Source organism: Capra hircus, chromosome 21, assembly GCF_001704415.2.
Source record: "Capra hircus breed San Clemente chromosome 21, ASM170441v1, whole genome shotgun sequence".
In the NCBI taxonomy this organism is placed as follows: domain Eukaryota; kingdom Metazoa; phylum Chordata; class Mammalia; order Artiodactyla; family Bovidae; genus Capra; species Capra hircus.
The window spans coordinates 34,709,510-34,732,890 of record NC_030828.1 but is presented as its reverse complement, the minus strand read 5'-3'; the positions used below and the strand labels follow the sequence as shown (position 1 = coordinate 34,732,890).

General features: G+C 41.2%; 1 protein-coding gene across 3 annotated transcripts in view; it reads left to right on the top strand.

Moving 5' to 3' along the window:
- Positions 1-23,381, top strand: part of STXBP6 (syntaxin binding protein 6) — a 270,357-nt gene that overhangs the window by 25,937 nt on the left and 221,039 nt on the right. The window contains exons 1-2 of one of the 3 annotated variants that reach the window (XM_018066446.1): positions 11,595-11,631; positions 12,344-12,446. The exons of 1 other annotated variant lie outside the window; for it this stretch is intronic. The gene's annotated coding sequence lies outside the window, so the exon portion shown is untranslated. Of the gene's footprint in view, positions 1-11,594; positions 11,632-12,343; positions 12,447-23,381 lie in introns of those variants that run through there. One more of the 3 variants, XM_018066445.1, reaches the window with a different exon arrangement.

The following is a 23,381-nucleotide window of genomic DNA, read 5'->3' as shown; positions in this document are numbered from 1 at the left end:
AGCGTATTTCAGGGAGAGATTGATCGACATAGCCAGATACTGTCAGGATGTCAAATGAGATAAAGAATGAAAAAAAAAAATTCTCACTTGAATTTGGCAACAAAGAGATTGTTATTGATCTGGCTTGGAGCTGTTTCAGGGAGTGGTGGAGCCAAGCCAGGTTGGAATGGGTTGAAAGATGAATGGGATGGAAAAATGGGACATATCCAAGAAGAACAGTCTTTATTTTTCCTGTGAAGGAAGCAAAGAAATAAGGCACTAGCTAGAGACATTTGAGGTTGAGAGTGGAATGCTTTAAAAATAGGACTCCAGTATGTTGAAGTGTTGATGGGAAGGATCTGGTCGAAAGGGAGAAGTTGACTGAATAGATAGAAGAGATAAGGGGTAATTGGTGATGCAAGTCTGAGAAGGTGAGATGGAGTGGGATCTACAGCCTGTAGAGAGGTTGACCTTGGATGAGAGGAGGGAACTGGGTGCAGCAGGAGGGTAGAAGCTGAAGGTTGAAGGTAAGTTAGTCTGATAACAGGAGGTTAGTGGTCCATGGGTTTCACTTCTCTGTTAGGTGGTGATGATGGTGTCAATGTCAGAAGGGGTGAAAGTCAAGTAAGAGTTGGAGAATGCGTGGGTGGGTTCACCCAGCATTGTAGAGGACTTGTTTGTGGTTGGTGCTCATGAATGTTGGGTGACTTTCTCCAGTGCCCAGGTGCTCAATTGTGGGCACAGACAGAGCTACTGTAGGCATCTGCTAAGGCTGGGGTTTGGCAGAAGAGGAAGGACAAAAGGTTGAGCAAGGTAAGTTGAGGGCACTTGATAAGAGTGTCATGGAATGTGCTCTTTGGAGATGTTGGCCTTTAGAAAGGAAGTTGAGTGAGGAGGGATGTGAAATGAAACCTCGGTTGAGGCCCAAATGGTTGTTCACAATGAAGGGGGTTTTAATAAGGAAGCCTAAGTGAGGATGTTGAAGTCAGAGGAGGGATACTGGGTGATGGGATCAGGGGAGTGCAGGAGAGGTTTCGATGGAGGTGAGGCAAGCAAGGGAACAGATCAGAGTGTCAGACTCTTTGTGACCCTGTGGGCTATAACCTGCCAGGCTCCTCCATCCATGGAATTTTACAGGCAAGAGTACTGGAGTGGGTTGCCATTTCCTTCTCCAGGGAATCCTCCTGACCCAAGGATCGAACCAGGGTCTCCTGCATTGCAGGCAGACACTTTACCATCTGAGCCACCAGGGAAGCCAGATGGATTTTGGATATTCAGATCTCCCCTGCTCATTGCAGAACTAAGAGAGGAAAGGAAGATTTGGGCCAGGGTTCAGCATCATTTGTAATTGGGTTGCTGTTTAATAAGAGGAGGTCATCCATTTCCTCTTCATGTCCTTCCCTTTGATTTCAGTGGAAATTCCACTGAAAGAGTGCATTGAAGCAGTTTGGAGCCTACATCTGTTTTTGCAATATGGCCAAAAAGTGATATTAGGAAAACTGTGTCTTCAGCCACTTTGTTTTAGTACAGAAAATGTTTAAACCTCTTGAATTCATCAAGTTGCCGGAATGATTTGGTGCTCGCCTGCCTCCCATACTCATGTTGCTTCTGAAGGTGACTGAGGGTGTACTCAAAACTTTTAAGAGGTTAAGTTTAACTTGATCCCTGTGGCTCTCTCTGCTTTGAAGGGAGGGTAAGTGTAAGTAGGAAGCTGTGTCAGAAAGATCTGTCATCATTTGTAATGTGTGTCGTGGTTTGGCAGTTAAGTGAAGTCGTGCAAGCCCACCAGTCGGTAGTTTAAAGCAGTAATCTGAGAGCTCAGAAAGATACTTCTCTGAATGGTAAATCACTGGAGCCAGCACTGCTGATGCTTAAGAGGGTAAAGGGTTCGGAAGGCTCACCAAGCAGGGGAAAAGCAAACTGGTTGGGTTTGGGGTTAATAAGATGCTAAATCCGACAATCTTGAAACAGCCAAAGATTGTGATAAAAATCCTCCAAGTAATCAGGGTGCAAGAAGTCTAGAGTCCTTAAAAAAAAAAAAAAAAAAAAAAACTGAAGCATGTAGACTTTTGGATAAAGCATCTCTTCATCACTGACTCTGAAAAGATTAGGTGAACGACAGAGCATGGGGCAGGAGAGTCCATGTTTGCAGGCTGAGGACAGTGAGGAGTAATAGCAGAAGTCCCCTATCCCTCAGAGCTCTCTTATGGACTGAAGTGTTTTCCAGCCCAGAGCAACTCTGCTGCCAGCCAGCCAGCCACCACTCTGCTCTCTGAAGGCCTATTTCCTTATTCTTTCCCAAGGAACCTGTTTATTCATCCCCACTCTTTCCTGTACTTTGTCCCATCCCAATGCTTCTCTTTGCTTTCCTTCATCTTTCATCCATTATTTCCCTGCCGGTGAGGCCAACGTCAAGTACAACATGATGCTAGTTCTTTCTTTTCTCTGACTCCTTTGTGTCTCTTGCTTTTGTATCTTAATAAGTTAGCTTTTCCACTGATTTGTAGACCGTTAAGTTTGTGAGAGACCTTGGATTTTTTTTTCCCCTCAAAGTTTGCAAAACAAGAATCACTTTATCCAACTCAAGTCTTAACAGTCTGCAAATTCCTTCAGATCCTGGTGTATTCAAGAATCTGGAGAATTGGGTTCTACTGTCTGGGACTTCAGGCCTTTAAGGATTGCTTCATTTTCCTCCAAAAAAGAGAACAAAGCATTGCTGATGAGCTCTTCATGTCCTTGACATCTGCTGTTTTGTACTGTTTTACCCAAGCAATAGTTTCGGCCTTGCCTTGATCATTTTTTCTTGCTCTCAAAATAGCGAAACCACCTGCTTTGTTCTTTAGAATTTTTTTTCCGACAGGCTTAGTTCATTCTCAAGAGAAGTCTTCTTGTGGCTTATTAATTTCTCCTGTACCTCTGTGTACGTCTTTACTAGGTGGTAGTGGCAGTGTTCAGTCGCTGAGTTGTGTCTGACTCTTTGTGACCCCATGAACCACAGCATACTAGGCTTTCCTGTTCTTTGCTATCTCCTGGAGTTTGCTCAAACTCATGTCCATTGAGTTGGTGATGCCATCTAACCATCTCATCCTCTGTCGTCCCCTTCTCCTCTTTCCTAGCATCAGGGTCTTTTCCAGTGAGTCAGTTCTTCACATTGTATTGGAGCTTCAGCATCAGTCCTTCCAACGAATATTCAGAATTGATTTCCTTTAGGATTGACTGGTTTGATCTCCTTGCTGTCCAAGAGACTCTCAAGAGTCTTCTCCACAGTTCGAAGCACCACAGTTCAAAAACATCAGTTCTTTGGCTCTCAGCCTTCTTTATGGTCCAACTCTCACATCATACATGACTACTGGAAAAACCATATTGTAAAGCTTATGCAGTGGGAGATGAGGTGTAAGTCTACCAAACATTACTTCTTGAGCTCAACAGAGCAGAAGGGAGCTGAGTTAAATTGTAGCCAAGGAGCCCTTTCCTCCTTAAGATCCTTTAGAAGAGTCTCAGTTGAGCTTGTAAATTGCCAAGAACACTGCCTGGCACAGGGTAGGCTATTAATGGTATCCATTCTTATTGGGTCTAGGTGGCTGGGTCAGAAAGATCCCACATTAAAGAAGCTTATCAAGTAAGAACTTATCTCCTACATGAATTGAACCTCAGGATTTTTATGTCATGGTAATTCTGTCTGCTGAGGCCAGAGCATAAACAGAGACTTTAGAATCACAGGGTGTTACAGCTGGCAGGAAATAGCTGTCAGCCTCCAAAATATTATATAGAAGGAAATAGGCCTAGAAAAGGTTGGTGACTGTCCCTGGGGCCATACCATTTATATTGGCTTAGTGGAACCAGGATGAAGCTCTCTGGACACTGAAACTAGGATTTTCCTACCAGACCAAGGTATGTGACTCTGAAAAATCACTCTGGAGGGAAGAATGTAGAAAAACAGGAGGAAGGGATAGTGTCTGCAGGGCGCTCTAACCTTGGGTGACGATGTCAGAGTAGCATAAATTTAGTGGTTTGACCTGTGATATTTCACCACATTGCTCCTGTTGGATGGTCAGCCACTATGTTTGCCTTTAAAATTAAATTCTGGGTGAGTACTTGGAAAACCAATAGGGAGTGGGAATCTAGGGATAATGAGAGCTTCTCCAGTGGCTCAGATGAATCTGCCTGGAATGTGGAGACACAGATTCAATCCCTGGGTTGGGAAGATCCCCTGAAGAAGGAAATGGCAACCCACTCCAGTATTCTTGCCTGGAGAATCCTATGGACAGTGGAGCCTGGTAGGCAACAATCCATGGGGTTGCTCAGAGTCAGACACGAGTGAGCCGTTCATACTTCTAGTTCCCATAGCATTAAAGGTCACAACTTGACAGTGCATTTGAAAAAGAGAGAAGACCCTGGTCTCAGAGAGGCCTCTAGGTCCTGTGGAAACTCAGGTTCTAGGTCATCGCTGCCGAGGCCCGGGGTTGGGCACTCAGCATTAGTTGTGTAAGGACTGAGATGAGGCAAGTGAGGAGCCCCTGGCAGGGGCAGCGATCTGAGGTGTTTGGAGAACTTCTGGAAGTCCTGCTTGTGTACCCGGCAGGAAGGATGTGAGAATAAAACAGTAATCTATTAAAAAAAGCACAGTGATGACAAAGCAGAAAGGAATCCATCCAAAAATCAGGGGAAGAATGTGTTTTCTGAAACTATTGACATGGGGGCAGGGCATCATGGAGATGTATGTTGTCGAGAAATCCCTTATTTCTTTACTCGGGGAGAAGACCTGTTAGTGACACACACTAAGAGTGGAAGTTCAGGGTCGGATATCTGAGCTGACAGAACAAGCCCTGGGTTTGAGCTGGTGGATGGCAAGCTGAGGTTCAGACCCACACAGTTTGGTTTGACTGTTGGAAATATCAACTGCTGTGCTGGCTCTCTGCTCCTGCTCAGCTGTCTGCTGTGATCCAAGCCCTGGGAGAATCAACCGGGTCCAGTGTAAGTCCTCCTGCTCCCTATTGCCTGGCTGGGGATTCCTTAGAGCCTAGTAAGTCATGAGTTGCATGATGGCTTAGGGCCACCCGTAATTTTTAGGTCCCCATGGGATCTCGATCTTTTCCTTATACCATCAACCTGTTATCTTGGTGACTGAGTACCAGTTGGTTTTCTCTCCTTTGGTGATGTTTAGTTAAACTTGGCTCAACCCAGAGCCTCTTGTGATTGCACCCCTTCCTGAGTCTTCTTGCTCATACCTTCCTCTGCCACTGAGGTTCTGTCTCTGTCACTCACACTCACGTGTGTTCTGAGTACAATACTTCCTCCCACACCAGTTTCCCCAGGAAACTGCCTCCTATCAAATAGGCTTTTATGAAGACTCAAAAGGTTACAGTTTGATGTCTGTGATCTTTCCCAGCTTTACTGATTCTACCCCTCCTTCATAATCTTTCTCTCTTGAATATCAAAATTCTGCCCACATAGGGGCAATGATGGGACAAAGAAGAGTCCTAACTTTTATACCTTAACAATGAGCACAAATACGTATTCTCTATTTTCTGAGAATTCTAGTGAATAAAAGATTTGTCTCATTACATGCACTTCAGCTTGGATGCAAATATATACAGTCAGAGATATCTACGCCATTGACTGTGCCTTTGTAACTCCGTGGACTATATGTAGTCTGCCAGACTCCTCTGTCCGTGGAATTCTCCAGGCAACAATACTATGGGAGTGGATAGCCATTCCCTTCTCCAGGGGATCTTCCCAAGCCAGGGATTGAACCTGGGTCTCTCGCATTGCAGGCAGATTCTTTACCATCTGAACCACCAGGAAAGTCCAGTTATTGGACTCTTTTATGTTATATGCTAATCCTTTTATTGCTTATTCAGCACTATACAGTGTACATCTAGGCAGCACTTACCTCAGATTTCTTTATCTCCTTTATCTACCAGTTTCTCTTCAATGTAAGACTTACTAACTTTGCTTTTAGCTCCCATACCAATTCCCATGTTTTTAGAGACTAAAGCATATGTGAATCTCCTTCCGTCTCCCCTTTCCCACTCTTGTAGCCTGGAATATAATGATCTTGGGGCTTTTTTTTTTTCTTTTCCTTTTTTCATGTCCTATTTCACAATCCAGGAGTCTCCCATTTCATACAGCACACTAGAATTTTCTTTTGAGTAAATTCTGTGTATAGTGAAAGTCACTCAGTCGTGTCTCTTTGTGACCCAATGGACTGTATAGTCCATGTAATTATCCAGGCCAGAATACTGGAGTGGGTAGGCGTTCCCTTCTCCAGGGATTGAACTCAGGTCTCTCGCATTGCAGGCAGATTCTGTGCGAGCTGAGCCACCAGGGAAGCCCAGTGCTGTGTATGACATGTGAATATTGTTACGATTCGTGTTCCTTTTTCTAGAATCATGTAAATTTCCCCCCATCATTCTTATTGTCATGGATTACCTGAGTGACTTCTTTTCTCAGAAGAACCATGAGAAAATTAGTAGAATTGGAGACTAGATCCCCAATTCAGAGAAATTTGTGGGGATTAGGGAGTTACTCTCTTTAATTCTAGGTATTGCCGAGTTTCAGGGAGTTAGGAATCTGCTACCACTCATGACTGGGACAAAGTAAAGAGAAATCTAATTCCATCCTTATTTTTGCTTTTTTGTTTTTTTTCCGTAGAGAAAATGTTAATTTCTGCTCTGGGGAAAATAGAAGAGTCCAGGTTTAAAATAGATTACAGTATTCACTGATGAGGCTAAAGAATTGAATTTTGTAAAACTGTTGTTTCTTGGATGAAAAAGGGATAAGAGGGGAGGAGAGAATTTTTTTTTTTAAAAAAGGTGTATTGGGTCATAATAGCAATAGCAGGTGGCATTTATAGAGCATGTATATGTTAGGCACTGTCCTAAGCATTTTTCCATTTGTCATCTCAGGACATCTCAGTACAGCTCTATGACATTTCCACTGTTTATTTTATACAAGAGGAACCCATGCTGCACAGAGAGGTTAAACAGCTTAGTCAAAGTCACACAGCTAATAAATGACAGATTGATGATTTTCACCTTGGCAATCTAGTCGAAGGCTCACGCTCTTAATTTCAAGGTTACAGAGCTATATGTTGAGTCATTTTAACTTTTCCCCTCGCTTTGAGTACAGCCTCCCACAGTATATATAAAGCACAAGAGAAGTGGCAGTTTCAGCCTTTTTTCTTGTTGTTGTTTGTTTATTTAATAGCTGGGTTAAAAAAAAAGGCAGTGTGCATTCTAAATCAAGTTTAATTAGACCCGTTTGGAAAACATAACAATTATCTATGCCAAATTTCCACTGTTTTTCATGTTCAATTTTTAATAGATACGGGTGCACATATTCTTTAATTATTTTCAAAGTGAAATGATTGAAACAGGCCTAGGATTCAAAGGTCTTGCCTACTATTTTTAAAGAATCGTTATCTGAAAGGCACATTTGGTCTAGAAAAGAAAAAGAAAAATCTGTTTTTGTTTGTGAGACACAACTTCCCTTAGAGAATATGGTGTTACCAGGTGTGGAATCTTGGTATCACACTGCCTTTTCCTTTTGCCTCCTTGAACTGATGGAAAGAAGTAGGGTGGGTGGGGGAGGGGAGGGTGGTGATGGGATATACAGATACACAGATAATTACAGATGTATATCTCCAGATTAGTCCAGCATTTGGACAGAAGGCCTTTCATTAGGTCCCAGACAGCCCTGTTTGCCCCCAGCTTCCTATGCTGAAACTGAAGTTTTAGAAGAATCTCAAGAAATTTTCTTGGGATGGGTTGTCCAGGTGTGAATTTTTTTAAAAAATAGCATCTTTCCTTTATTGTATAGAGGAAAAGATAATGAAGGGTATCTCCCTTTTCCCAAATTTAAAAAAGGGCATTTTTCTGTTGCTTCATGCTGCTGCTGCTGCTGCTGCTAAGTCGCTTTAGTCATGTCCGACTGTGCGACCCCATAGATGGCAGCGCACCAGGCTCCGCTGTCCCTGGGATTCTCCAGGCAAGAACACTGGAGTGGGTTGCCATTTCATTCTCCAATGCATGAAAGTGAAAAGTGAAAGGGAAGTAGCTCAGTCATGTCCGACTCCTAGTGACCCCATGGACTGCAGCCCACCAGGCTCCTCTGTCCATGGGATTTGTCAGGCAAGAGTACTGGAGTGGGTAATTTAGCTAAAAAAAAAAAAAAACAAAACCCTCAATGATAGTTTAAAATATTTTCTTTGTTATTATAATATTTTTCCTTTATCAGAGCTGTGGATAGGATCACAGGAATATGGCAAATAAAATATTCTTACTATTGAAAAACAGCTCTCTATAGAGTTTTGCTATTATAGATGATTGAAAAACAGTTTATTAGGTTTCCTTCCACATTCAAACTAATATAGTAATTGCAGAAAATTTGGAAAATTCAGAGAAATAGAAGCCAGGAAAAGCATACTCCCATCGTTCCTATACCCAGGAGAAGGAAAAAACTTACCGTTTTCATGTGAATTCTTTACCTTTTTCTGTGTTGAGTTTTTGTTTCTGTTTCTCGCTTAGGATCACGCTGTAAATGCAGTGTTGTTTCCTGCTCTGTTGGAAAGATGCCTCAGATTCAGAGATAGCAGGCTCAGGGCTTCTTTGCTGAACCTGCCCTGTCCCAGGTCACCTGGCAACTGGGGTAGTGGGGTGCCCCCAACACGTGCTGCAGGCTCCAGGTTGCTGAGTGCTGGGTGGCAGAGAAGTCCTGCCTTCCCAGCTCACAGATTTGATGGAGAAGACAAGCAGCATTTTCATGACTGCTTCTAGCTTTTGGTGTGGAAAATTTCAAAGATACACAGAAATAGAACATTACAATGGACCCTATGTGCCTTTCTCCCAGCTTCAACAATGGTCAGTTTATAGCCATCTCGCTTCATTTAGATCTCAACCTCTTCCCTCACCCTGGACTATTTAGAAGCAAATCCCTAACATCCTATTATTTCACTAGTAAGTATTTCTACATGCATCTCTGAAAGATTCTCTTTTTCTTTTAATACTGTCATATTGTTATCATACTTTAAGAACTTCTATAATATAATCAAATATGGAATATCCAGTCAGTGCTCAGATTTATCCGTTTTCTTCATTATTTTTCTTTTCAGTTTTTTTTTGTATCAGGATCCAGATAAAGTCCATCCATTGCAATTGATTGACATGCTGCTTCAGTCCCTTTAGTCTGTAGGTTCACCCTTCACTATTTTTTAAAAAATTCCTTGCAATTTATTTTTTGCCAAACCAGAACATTTATTCTGGTTCATAGGCTGGCTTTTTGCCAGTAACACCCCATGGAGTTAAATGTTTCTGTATTTAACATATTCCTCTAGCCTCTGTATTTCTTGGGAATTGATAGTCATATGTAGAGTCTAGCTCAAATTCTGTTTCCATTGTTTTTGGTCAGGAATACTGTGGGTGTATTGTGTACTCTGATCAGGACACATTTAACACAAGTTCCCTGTGTGGGTGTGTGTGTGTGAGCGAGAAAGAGATGTGAACAGTTAATGGGGATCCTTACTGCCTAATCAATTCATTAGTGGTTTCAAAATCCTCATTTCCATCATTTCTTCATTTATTAGCTGGCCTACTTTGATAAAGAGAAACCTCTGCTTATCAGCTACTTGGTTCTCGGGTACAATTTATATGGGAAAGGCAGGAAATGCGCCCAATTCTTTTCCCTTCATTTACCAGTTTTTAAAGTAGTTAGTTCACTCTTGAACAGCCTGGGAGTTAGGGGTGCTGCCCTTTCATGTAGCTGAAAATTTACATACAATTTATAGTTCAGCTCTTCCCATCATTGGGTTCAACCAACAGCAGCTTGTGTAGCACTGTAGTATTTACTATTGAAAGAAATCCACGTATACGTGAACCTGAACAGTTCAAACCTGTGTTGTTCAAAGGTCAACCGTTCTTGGTTCCATTAGCCAACTAATTAGTAATGTTCATAAAAGGTAACCATTGAGAGAAGGTAAGAGAAACAGATATGTAATTCATGAAGAACTCATGAATTCAAAATACTGGTGTTTTAACCTAATGCATTTATTCCTGACACTAAAATTGTCCCATCTTTGGCCAGTAAGAGCCCTTTTGTGCTGGCTCCTGGATCCTTTTGATATGATTCTAGTGGTCTCTGACCGCTTCCCTTCTTTCAGGATGTTAAGATATTCAAGTTCTCAAAGTGTAATCTGAGGATGCCTGAGGGCTCCTAAGACCCTCCAAAGGGATCTGTGAAGTTAAAACAGTTTTCATTACAGTGCTAAGACATTCTTTACCTCTTTTACTTTTATTTTCTTATGTATTTATTGGAGTTTTCTAGAGGCTACATTATGGCTCCTGGAATAGGTGTGTATGTCCTTATATTCCCTGAAATTTTCTAAGGTAAGGTCTTTAGAATCTTCAATAATCTCTAAGAATATAAAGGGGTCCTAAAACCAAATAACTTGACCATTGTTGCTCTAGGCTCATTTTTCTTGCCACGTACGTGGAATCACTGGTGTCTTTGTAAATCAGCTCCCTTTTTTAGTCAAGTTTTGAAACTTTGTTTTATTGTGTGTGAGTCATCTGCTCCAAATCTCAAAGCTAATAAATAGCAAAACCAGAATTTGAACCTAGATGTTTATGTCGTAGTTTCCCCCCCCACCATAAAACAATCACTGATGTCCAAAATTTATGATTAATTGAAGCTTAGAAGCTATAAACACTGCCTGAAATGCCAGACAGGTACATTTTAGGAGCCACCGAGCAAAATTAGCAGTTTTCTTTCTCTAGTGGAATGGCTCTCAAAAAGGGAAAAATGGATGTAGAGGCAGGATGAGTGGCTGCTGCACCTCCATGATATAATAACAAACTATGCGCAAAATCCGCTGTTTTTTCTGGTCGCAGTAGAGAAATTCAGAATACAGTAGTAACTCATTAACATGTGAACTTTGAAAGATTTCAGTTATCTGGAGAAAAGCTTGCTTGGCCTGTGGAATTCAATAATGGCTTAAATGTTCCCCACTAATTTCTGAACCCAGAGTCAGATTGATTGCTTGACCATGCAGCTTAGAAATAACTTTCTTTCATCTTGTAGTTAATTAAATTAAATCCTACAAGAAAGCACCCTGCAATTTTCAAAGCTGAATAATGGTGCCTTGCAGCCTGGGACTACAGTTTTTCCATCATTAGTTTGGGATTAGCAGATGCAAACTATTGCACGGAGAATGGATAAACAGCAAAGTCCTACTGTATATTACGGGGGACTACATTTAATATCCTGCATAAGCCATAATGGAAAAGAATATGAAAAAGAATATATATTTGTTTAACTGAATCACTTTGCTGTACAGAAGAAATGAACACAACATTGTAAGACAATTATATGTCAATAAAATTTAAAAAATAAAAAATAATTTACCATCACTGAATAGTATATGAATCTCTGAAAGATGGCCAGTTAAAACCACTGGATTTTGCAGTTATGGGTCCTCGGGAAAATCTTTATTTTGTCTCACTCTGTTGAGCTGAACCCAGTCGCTTGCCCTTTGTTCACCATTCTCAGTCACTGCGGCTTGTCTTGGATAATGAACAACACTGACTTTTTTCCCAGGCACAAAGGAGAGTTTCCATCATAAGAAAAGGAAGTAAGCCTTCAAAAGGGCTTTCTGAGGTTAGTATGTGTACGGGAGAGGAGAAGCCTTGTGTAACGTGCTTGAGTGTTTGCCAAAAGTTAAAAAGCCCCTGAAAGCCTCAGGTATCATCATGGAGGAAGCTTGGTTCAAAGCTCACATCACCAGTCAGGCGCTTCATCATCATTCTGGGGTTCCGGTGAGTGAGGCCAGTAATTCATCCACAGTTTCAGGGCTCTGAGTGAAATACAGGTTTCTTTGCTGGGAAGTAGATTTTGAGTTCTAAGTACGTTTCTGTCTTATGGGAAAACTCATTTTCCATGGAGCCTTGATTGTGGTTTTTCTCAACATTAAATCTGTCACAGCGAAGTGGCTTAAATATCTGCTCTTGGTGACCTGTTGTGTTTAGATTTATGGATTTGCAAAGTCAGGTGGTCTAGCCGAGTCATCTCATCGACATTGCTGAAGATAGTTTTAGAATACAGGCAAGTCAGGAGTATGAAGTGGAAAGGTAGCTTTCATAGGGTCGTGGCAGAATTTTATTTTCTTTCATATTTGTCCTTTTGAATAAATTAAAAAAAATTTTTTTTAATTTATGTTCAATTCACTGAACAGACCCATCTCCATATGGAGAGCGTGTGGTATATGACGAAGCAAGCTTTGAACTTACTGCTAGGGAATGTTAGGAATTTTGGATTCTGGTGTCACTGAGGAAAATGGCCCCGCCTTACTACACTTTGGTTTCCTGTTTAGAAAGTTCTGTTCCTTCATAAGGACCTTGAAGGACCAGAGGAAAGGTGCTGTACGTGCGGAGTTTTCCATAAAGTGCAGTCCTAACGAAAAGGCTGAGTTAAAGGTAGGTGAATGCTCTATGAAACATGATTTATGTATGTATATTTATTAGTTTATGCCATGTATTTATTTACTTTTGTATGAAGTAGCCTCAGGCAATTTGAAGTCAGATTTAAAATTCAGGTTTTGTTTACTTACTGTCCTTTTTTCTCTTAAGAACAAAGACTAGAAAGGCCTAGGAAGTGGAAATTGAAATTGATTTTAATTGCCTGAACAAGTTTACTGGAGAATCATTTTATTGAAGTGAAAATGAAGGCCAGATTATTTTTGTTTTTTTTATCTATGTCTAATTCCAGGCCATTTTGGAGTTGTCCGTAAATCTCTCTTCAGGTCTAAGGGAGAATATCCATCAAAGTGAGCCAAAATGTAACAACTCTTTGTGACAACTGCCTTGGCTAAAAATCTCTATGGTGAGAATTCAGAGTTTCAGGAGTGCATTTGGAGGGGGGATGGGTTACACTGACGAGTCCTACGAGGACACGGAGACTATTTTAGACTCTCTCAGTGTGCTTTGGAAACTCTGAAGACCTATTGCCTGTTTCCTCAAAGCTCAGTGAGCCACTGTTGGGAGCAGTTGGGTTTTGAACCCTTCAGGTGTTTTTGAGTTAAAACACAGCTAAAGTTAGACTGCTGTGGAAGGTGGGGATAGCCTATTAGAACAGCATTTGTCTCTGGAGAGTGCCACTCTTTCAGAAAAGGTAAATAATGGCCTCAAGTGATTTGTAACTCATACAGTGGCAGTCACAGTTGCTTAAATTTAATGCTATATTATGTACAAATGGGTAGTATTTTGATTTGGTTCTAGAAGCAAGTTTTGTGTGTGTGATGTGGTTTTGCATGAAGAGGCTGCATGCTGGTGCTTTACAGAAACCAATGGGACTGGAAAAGATGCTCTGTGTAGTTGAGGATCAATGCCAAGTTGGAGTGAGTTCTCAAACAGTATGTGACACTGTGGCCATGCCGCGTTCCTTAGCGAGTGGGATTGGGCTTGTTGGCTTTCTGTTTCACTAAAAAGAGAGAAGCTTTTCTATGCATTTGATTATGCTCCATGATATGTAGAACATGACATTTGGGGGCTTAGGTTTGGGGGGAAAATGTGGTTTAATCGTTTATTGCATAGTTTGGTATAATTTGTGTAACTTTTCTCTCTTTTGCCTTGGGAATAAAGTAGGAAAACAGAAAAGCAAAAAACTCAGTTGAGTTCAGTTCAGTTCAGTCGCTCAGTCATGTCCGACTCTTTGCGACCCCATGAATTGCAGCACGCCAGGCCTCCCTGTCCATCACCATCTCCCGGAGTTTACCCAAACACACGTCCATCAAGTTGGTGATGCCATCCAGCCATCTCATCCTCTGTCATCCCCTTCTCCTCCTGCCCCCAATCCCTCCCAGCATCAGAGTCTTTGCCAATGAGTCAACTCTTCGCATGAGGTGGCCAAAGTACTGGAGTTTCAGCTTTAGCATCATTCCTTCCAAAGAACACCCAGGGCTGATCTCCTTTAGAATGGACTCAGGTGATCTGCAAATGAAATTAAGAGGAAAAATGTCTCTAGGAAATAAGATAGGAAGACATATGTTTAAGTTTTAAAACATCAAATATTAAAAACCAGTGATCAAGAATCCTCTGCTTACCAAACTATTTTAAAATTTCACTTAAAATTTTTTTTTAATTGATGTGTAGCTGATTTACAATGTCATGTTCATTTCTGGTGTACAGCAAAGTGATTCTGTTAAATATCTATTCTTTTTCATATTCTTTTCCATTATGGTTTATCATACTGTTGAATATAGTTCCCTTTGCTATTAGTAGGACCTTGTTGTTTATTTGATATAGAGTAGTTTGTATCTGCTAATCTCAAACTCCTAATTTAGAGATTTCAGTTTTTCATTGCTGCCTTCCTTAACTCAACGTCTCATAAAGTTTTATAGTCATTTGAAGTTGTTCTAAAGTCAAAACAAAAGAAATTTGCTGGAAACGATCTTAGCTGTCACCCAGTTTGTCCTTTGTATTTTGCTCATGAGTCTGTCCAGTAACTCACAATGAAAGTACATCTGACTTTCAGTATTCCCCGTGCCTAGTGTTGGGTTTAACACATAATATATACTGGCTGGCTGGTGGGCTGACTATAGAGTAGTACTTATTAAAAAACAAAACAGAACAAAACTTGACACAAACCTTTTTACCAGAGTGGATTTGAATAGAGCCTTTGTGGAAATTTTGAAAAGTATGGTTGAGGGTATAAGAACAACTCTTCTTTTGGAGATTTGGAAACTTTGCCATTCTTTCATGAATTGTTAGATCCCAGTATCTTTAGAATGTGAATTCTAAAAACTTAGGTGTAAAATGTACAAAAGCGTTTGTGTAAAATATCGTTATTACACATTTTCTTCAAGCTGATAATTTCTCTTACTGTTACTTTGTGAGTGTTAATTACTGTTTGAGAGTCCACAGAAGAATGGATGAACAAGGCTCATCACTGTCAGTAGACATTATTTTGCCCATGCCAAAAATGAAATAAAATGCAGATTTTTAAAGTTCCATCAAGAAATAGTTTGGCAAATGAATAATAACATTCAATGAATTTTTTTTTAAACAACCTGAAGGAATTTATCTCAGGTCATGGCCATGTTTGGAAAGCTGAGAATTTGAACTTGAACCGTGTTTTTTTTTTTTTTTTTTTACTTTTTCTTTAAATGGATTGTGGCTACTTCTCGTGGGTAGAAGTGGGTCCAGGATTTGATCGTCTTGCTCACATGAGACAGGAAATTTTGTTTCTGAAGCTATTGGAAGGAATTTCCCATCCTCCTGTCTGGTTTCACACCTCAGGTACTGGTGTTGGCCGCATGGGCAGGTCTCTGGAAGGGAGAGGGAATGAGGCAGATGTGGTCCTTGTTTGGTGAAAGGCTGCCTAAACCTCCACTCCGGAGATTCTATCCATTTTCAGTTTACGTAGGGACTTTAAGATGGCATGGTAATAGCCTGGGTTTCTAGAAGCCCTGCTTTATGACCTAACAAATGGGTTGTCTGTGAGATCTTTTTCTGAGATGTTCTGACTAGGTCAAAAGAATCCAGCTATGCTGCAACATTGCAGCAATCATTTCTTTGGGGATTAAAACCCTCAGATTTTGGAGGAAAGAATCCAAGTATCTTCTTTATTTCATCTGCTCCTGCCACAAAAGTTTATGCAGCACTTTGAGTGTACTAGGCACTGTTTTGGGTGCTGAACACCATGGACATAATTCCCTGTCCTTACAGAGCTTCTTATGGGGAGAAAGGCACACAAGTAAGTTAAATATGTTGATGATATGAGCCCTGGAAAAAATTAAAGCAGGGATGGAGGTAGGGAGAGAGCTGAGGGACCCATATAGTGTCTTGTGTTCCTTCCGGCGACTGATTAGCCCCACAGGCATGAAACAGACCAGCCCTTTCTGTGTTGTGACCGATCGTGCTGTCATGTCACCACGAGCATTGCCACAGTCACAGTCGGAAGGCGTTTATTTCACGCGTGTTAGCAAGATTGTGTACAGAATGAGTCATACAGATGAGTCCTCAAGACTGGCAGCCTCATGTGGACACATGGAGAGGACTTAGGGATGACAAATTTAAAAAATGATGGTGTTCTTTCAGCACATGTTTACTGAATGAAGGCATCTAGACAAGCCATTGTGGAGAATAACACGATAAATCACATGCACACCTGGCTAGCAGAGTGTAGAGTCTAGTATATTTGTATATGGTAGATCATTTGCATATCAGTGATTTCACATTTGAGATAGACTAGGAAAGCTGGCATATGCTGGTTTCTCCTTTTGCTGAGGCATGGTTTTCAGTTAGCTGTCTTTGGAGAGGGTGTGAGATAACTAACCTCGGAGTGGTGGGCTAGCAGTTGCCTGGTGTCCAAATTCCAGGGCAACACAATTTCTATCTCTTGTTGAATGTGTAAAATGCCTTTGAAGTGAAATACGCTTTCTTTGTGAAAGATTGCTCTGAGAAAAAGGTCAGCTTCTAGTGCTGGTGATGAAAGGTACGGATTCTAAGGCGTGATGGTTCTTAGCTAGAAAACGGAATCATCGAGAGTCTCACGGAAATACTTAGCATTTTGCCCCTTTTGGGGGGAGTCATATACTGTACTAGTATTTTGCCAGCTCACAGATGAGCCCCTCATGAGGACATTATTTGGATGGATCTTGAGAAGGTCCCTAAGGGAAGTGTGGGCATGGGAGGGTTTATCTCCCTTGTCTGAGGGTGACTCTTGGAGGAAGCTAAGCAAAGCTTCTTTATGTGCTGTGTCACCTGAATCCTAACATCAGGTCATTCCTTCTAAGTAAAGGGTCATACATCTTTGTATGAGGCTCCTCGCCATTTATTATACAGATGGAATCAGAAGTTTACTGCATAGAGTTTCATATATAGGCACACGTGCAGTCATGCATCCATACATATCCACAGAGGGCAGGGAAAACTTGGAAGGGAGGGCACAGTCATAAAATACAAGGGCAGAGGCTGTTGGCTGCTCACCAAAATCTACATTTCCCTCTTCTTTTTTAAAAAATGTATTTCTGACTGTGCTGGGTCTTCATTGCTGTGCACAGGCTTTCTCTAGTTGTGGCGAACAGGGACTATTCTCTAGTCGTGGTGTGCAGGCTTCTCATTGTGGCGGCTTCTGTTGTTGCAAAGCACAGGCTCTAGGTGTGTAAGCTTTAGTAGCTGTGGCCCTTAGCCTCAGTAGTTACGGCACATGGGCTCTGTTGCCTGGTGGCATGTGGGATCTTCCCCAACCAGGGATCAAATCTGTGTCCCCTGCTTTGGCAGGCGGATTCTTAACCACTGGACTGCCAGGGAAGCCCCACATTTCTCTCTTCCGAGCCTGCAGCAAGAATGCAGTTTTCAAGCTCCTTTGCATTTAAGCGCAGCATGTACCTGAGTTCTAGTCAATAGAATGATCCTGATAAAGATGGGAGAGCCTGGAAAGTTGAGTCCCTATTTCAGTGTGAGGAACAGGAAGACTTCATTCATCCCCTTCCCCAGACAAAACATTCTAAGCCGTTATATATTTTGAGGTCTATTTCAGCAGTGAATAGCCTTTCCTCATTAGTGCTGATTCTTTGTGTGGTAAACCAGAGTCAGAGACCGCAGTTTCAGGGCCTTACTCTTACTTTGTTGGAACATTGGATCCAGTGTTTCCACCTGAATGGCAGAATCAGTGCTGTTGAATGAAGGTGGTTATTGTGCTCGTAGGTTCAGGCTGTGTGTTCATTATTGCACTCACCATTCATTGCTTAGAGATGGCTATAGAGGGTAGAGTCCAGGGAGTGCTTGCTGATGCTGATATTTCTTCTTTTTCTCCTCTTGTCCACAAATATAGTAGTTGATGAGACCACCTCAAATGGGACTCTTGAGTTGGAGGTAACCAAAAACTCAAAGAGAAACAAACAGGTGGTTGAGGAAAGAAACAGATGAGGGAGACTGAGGTACGACCTTCTAGTAGAGAATATAGTCAATAGCTATGGAATGTATTTGTAAGGTGACATATCATAACTAGATATTGCAGTAATCATTTTGAAATGAATAGAAATACTGAATTACTATGTTGTGTAACAGGAACTAACAAGGTGTTGTAGGTCCATTAGACTTCAAAAACAAATGAACTCAAAGAAAAAGAGATCAGATTTGGGGTTACCAGATGTGGGGGATGGGGGAAGAGGAATTGGATGAAGGCAGTCAAAAGGTACAAGCTTCCAGTTATAAGATAAGTAAATACTAGGGATGTAATGTACAACATGATAAATACAATTAACACTGCTGTATGTTATACATGAAAGTTAACAGTAAATCCTGAGTTCTTATCACAAGGGAAAAAAGTCTATTTATTTAATTTTGTAACTATATGAGATGATGATGTTTAGCTGCTAAGTTGTAACCGACTCTTTTGCAACCCCATGGACTGTAGCCCGCCAGGCAACTCTGTCTGGAATCTTCCAGGCAAGAATACTGGAGTGGGTTGCCATTTCCTTCTCCAGATGAAAAATGATGAATGTTCACTAAACTTACTGTGATAATCATTTTATGATGTACGTAAGTCAAATCATCATGTCGCACACATTAAACTTCTGCCGTGCTATATGTCAATCATATCTCATCAAAACTGGAAGAAAAAAAATCACATGGATTTCCTATAGGGAAAACAAGTGTTTCAGCAGTTAGCGATTTTGTTAAGAACTGAGTGGTGCATTTGACTTCAGGTGCTGTTTCTCTGTGATTCTTAATCCAATCAAACCTTCATCCACAGATGCCATGCCTCAGCTATCTTTGTATTCTTCCTCTAACTCTTTGCCCTGGAGCATGACACAGTGCTTTATATATTATATGTGGCTAAATAAATGTTTGATGGATTAATTACTTAAATCTCTTATGTTGGAAGAGCTTCATGAGCTAGTTGCGTGCTTGGTGAATAGTTCTTTCCATGATGAACCTCAGTTCCTGCTGTGGTTATGTTGCGGTCTATTCACGTGATGGTTCATCTTGTTGTTTAACTTCCTGATGTGGCCCTTAGCTATTGACAGGAGTCACCCAGCTTGAGGTTTGAGAAGGGAAAGTGGTGATGTGCTAAATGGTTTCTATATGAGTGTAGTAGGATGTGTCTTGACCTGGTTCCAAAATACTTGTAGGGCTCATGTCTGTTAAATGATACTGAACCATGTTCCTATGCTTTTCTTGGCAAAAGAGTCCTCCCGTGTACTCTACCGTTCAATTTAATAAACGAACAAAAAATTGGTTTTTCTCTGCCTGGTGACTAGGTTTGTGTCTTTGGTGTTGCTTGACTCAGGGAAGGTTCTAGAGAATTCTCTGAAAAGAGATGCCTACACATGCATAATGAGGCTTGTTCCCCCTAATGCAATTATAGCTGAAATCCTTCCCTCGGGGATTTATATTCCTTCTTAAGAGCACGTTTTAAGAGTGGTACTACAACAGAAGGATGACTGAACAGGATTGAGGACACTAATGGCCAGGGAGGAAATTAGGGGTTTCATCAGCATGTATATCTGCCTCTGAGCAGCATTGAGGTTACCTTCCATGTCTGTCTTCCTCTCCAGCTAAGAGGTGACTTTGAAAGAAGCTGGCCAGAGCCTTTCTCTGATTTTGTCCTTCTCACTTCTTTTGTCAGTTTTTGATCCTTTTGCCAAAAGTCGGTGAAGCAAAAGATCATCTTTACATCTTTGATTGTTTGACCTTTACATATAAGAATCTGTGATGTGAACATTTCAGTGCTGGCTGACTTGTTGCTTAACTTCGACTGGCTTGGTGAAGACAGGGAAACCATTGTTTCTTTATCAGGACTTACAAAGTCATAAGAACTCAATTGTATAGGCTTCTCTGTCATAAATTGCTTAAAAATTGTAAGCATGTATGTTGTAAATATGGAGCTGATTACCTTTTCTCAAAATAGTCTGTGATAATTAATAGTGAAAAAGTTAAAATTTTCCTGCATTTCAATTTACTGTCCTAAATGACATCATAGTGGCCTGAAAATATTGGGTCAGTCTCATCTACTTGAAGGAATTAGTTTTGGAGAATGTTTCTACCAAGCATCTGTATGTCGAGTTATAGGAAAAGCAACTAGTTTGTAATGTGGATAAATTAGTGTAACCTGAGAAACCAACTCAGTGACTCTACATTTTAGAGCAGAGACCTAACAGTAGGTATATGTTTGAACAGAGACTAATGATTAATAAGTTCAAGAATATTTATTGCTTTACTGTAGAAGATAAGGCTACCCTCTGCCTTCAATATAGTTGCTATGATGAAAAAATAAAAATCATCACCCTAAGGGCTTACTGTCAACTGATATGACCTGCCCCATATTTGACAAAAAATTACAAGACATGCCAACAGGTAAGGAAAAGTACTGTAGAGGCAATGCAATAAGCAAAAACTAGATTCTCAAACAACATGGACGTTAGAACTATCAGACAAGGAAATTAAATGAATTCTAATATGTCAGAGGCTCTAATTCAAAAATTAGACAACATGCAAGAACAGATGGGTAACATAAGCAGACAGATTGAAATTCAGAAATAATAAAAAGAAAATGCTAGAAATCAGAAACACAGTTAACAAAAATGCAAAGTAATTTTGACTGACTGGTAAGTAAACGATACTGACAAAGAAAGAATCAGTGAACTTGAAGACAGATCAATAGAAACTTTCCAAACTGAAATGCAAAGAGAAAAAGTCATTTTTAAGAAAGAACAGAACATAGAAAGTCTGTGGGATGATATGAAAAATCATAGCATATGTACCATTGAAATGTTGGAAGAAGAACAAGGAGTGGAAGAAATATCTGAAGTGATAAGGGATGAAAACTTTCCCGAACTAATAACAGACACAAAGCCACACATCCAGGAGGGTTGAGATAAATACCTGAGGGTTCTCCCCACCCCCCTGTGCCAAATATACACTTTTCCTTTTTTTCACACGAATTCTCCAGTTCTCTGACACCAACTAGGTGTCCAGCAATTCAGTTCTGATGCCGGTTCTTGAAGTTAGTGTAGACCTGATAAGGGAAGGGCTCAGTCCCACAAGTCTGTCCCCGCTTCAGATGCCAACCAAATGGAGAGCTCAGGCTACCCACATTTCTGCCCAGTTAACAATAAATTCTTGGGTGCCACAACCCCAAGTCCTTGAGGTTGGATAATTGGCTGAAAACAACTCACAGCACTCAGGAAAAGTGCTTTTCTTACAATTATCAGCTAATTATAAACGATACAGCTCAGGAATAGACATAGCTAAATTGGTGGGGGGTGTAGAACTTCTATGTCCTTTCTGGGGGTGCTCCCCTCCTAGCACCTTGGTATGTTCACCAACCTGAAACTTTTCCGAACTTCACTGTCTAGAGGTTTTTATGGAGGTTTTACTACGCAGGCATAATGGGCTCAATCGTTGGCCATTGTTGATTCAGTCTCTACCCCTCTCTCCTCCCTGGAGGTCAACAAAGAGGGTGCTACTGAAAATTCCAACCCTCCAATCATGCTCTGGTCTTTGTGTCAAGCAGACCCTGTCCTGAAGCTCTATCCCCAAGAGTCCACGAGAGTCACCTTATTAGCATAAACTCAGGGATGATTGGAAAGAACTGTTTATGAATAACAAGGCACTCCTGTTTCTCTGGCAGTTTCAAGAGTTTTAGGAGTTCTGTGCCAGGAACCAGGGATGAAGACCAAATGTGTACTTCCCATTATATCATAATACCCCTCTCCCCTAAACTATAGTAAGGCGTGTCTTATCCCAACTTCAGAAAACCAAAGCTGGAGAAAATTCTGAAGGAAGCCAGAGGGGAAGAAAGAACACCTTGCTGTGGAGGAAGAAGATAGGAATTACAGTGGCTTCTTGCTCATCAGAACCACGTAAGCAAGAAGGAGGGACATCTTCAGACTACTGAAAGAAAAGAACTTTTTCATTCACACCAGCCACCTTCATTGAGTTTCTGTGCTGCCATCTGGAATATTAACAGGAATAGTAAACCATGAATGGTGCCCTCAAACAGCTCACAGGGGCCTGAAGAAGAAATGTAGATGTTGCGTGAGTTTACATAAATTACGTTCCCTCTCTGGGCCTCAGTCTCTTAACCTGCTCAGTGAGAGTTTTGGACTAGGTTAGTGGCCTTCTATGCTTCTCTTTCTTTAGAAATAGAACTTTTGGTCAAAGGAACTTATACTTTCAGTTGGGAGCAGATAACAGTGGAGGTGTTGTATTTGAGCTTAGAATAGTGATGGGTGGGAAGTGATGCTGAGGTTTCCCCCTCCGCATCTCAAGGAGGCTCCTGTGGGGACTCTGTGGGACCCCTGGGGCTTTGGAGGAGCACTGGTGGAAAACTCCTGACCTAGCAAGAGAGCCCTTTCAGGTGGGAAGACTCTATAGCTAAGCCACTAAGCTGTTTTGATGACAGTGCTTCCTTCGCCCTTAGATGTCTCTGTTTTGGCCTAGTTTCTTCCCTACCTAATGTTCTGTGCACATCCACAATTAGTGTCTTTTCTCATTATACCTAAAGGGCTTCTCTACTTTATGCCCTTGTGCTTGCCATTTTTCTTCTCTTATATCTCTTGTTTCTTATCCATTTTTCCCACTTTAATTTGTGTGAGTAGACTGGCCTTTTTAGGATACAAGGAAAATAAGGGGTAGCACCTACTCAGTGAACACGGTGGGCACTGTTCTAAACAGTTCATATAAATGACCTCATTTCGAACGCATGACACTTCATGAGGCAAGTGTCAATATCCTGACCCTTCAGCAGATGAGGAGACCAGAGCAGGCACAAAGAGGCATATTACGTGATGAGGTGAAAGAGCAAGAGTTGTCGGAACTGCGACTGGAACATAGATCTGCGGGCTCTGGAGTCCTTCCACCTAACCGGGGCCTAGATGTTTTTCTTGCTGCTTTCACTTTTTGTTAATTCTTTAGAAGGGTGTGCTCCCACTCATTCATGTGTTGGTAGCTCTAGAGCCATGTCTCTGCTTCCTTTCCTTCCCTTCCCTTTTTTGAAAAGAGAGAAGCAAAGAAACCACATGATGCCAAGAGCGAAATAATCAAGGTTTAACTGAAACTCGCAAGGGGTGAGATTCTTGTTCTCAGTGGATTCCTCGGGGTGGGACGTAGGGAAGTGAAGCTGAGAGACTCAGGTGGAGCAAGAACATTTAGGCTGACAGTTGCAAGTTGCCCAAGGAATTTTCTACGAGGGAGGAAGAGGGCAGGGCCGGCCCTAGCCCATTGTCAAAGTCAAGAGAGAGCAGAGTAGCGATGGAGTGGGGAAGGCTTTCTGTTTTAAAAAAAGCTAAACAGCTTTTAGGGAATGATTTCTCCTTTTGTGCTGCTGTGTGATTTTAACACTATTAAGTGTTAAATTAATACTTTTTACTTTGGAACAGATTAAGATTATTCTTAATATAT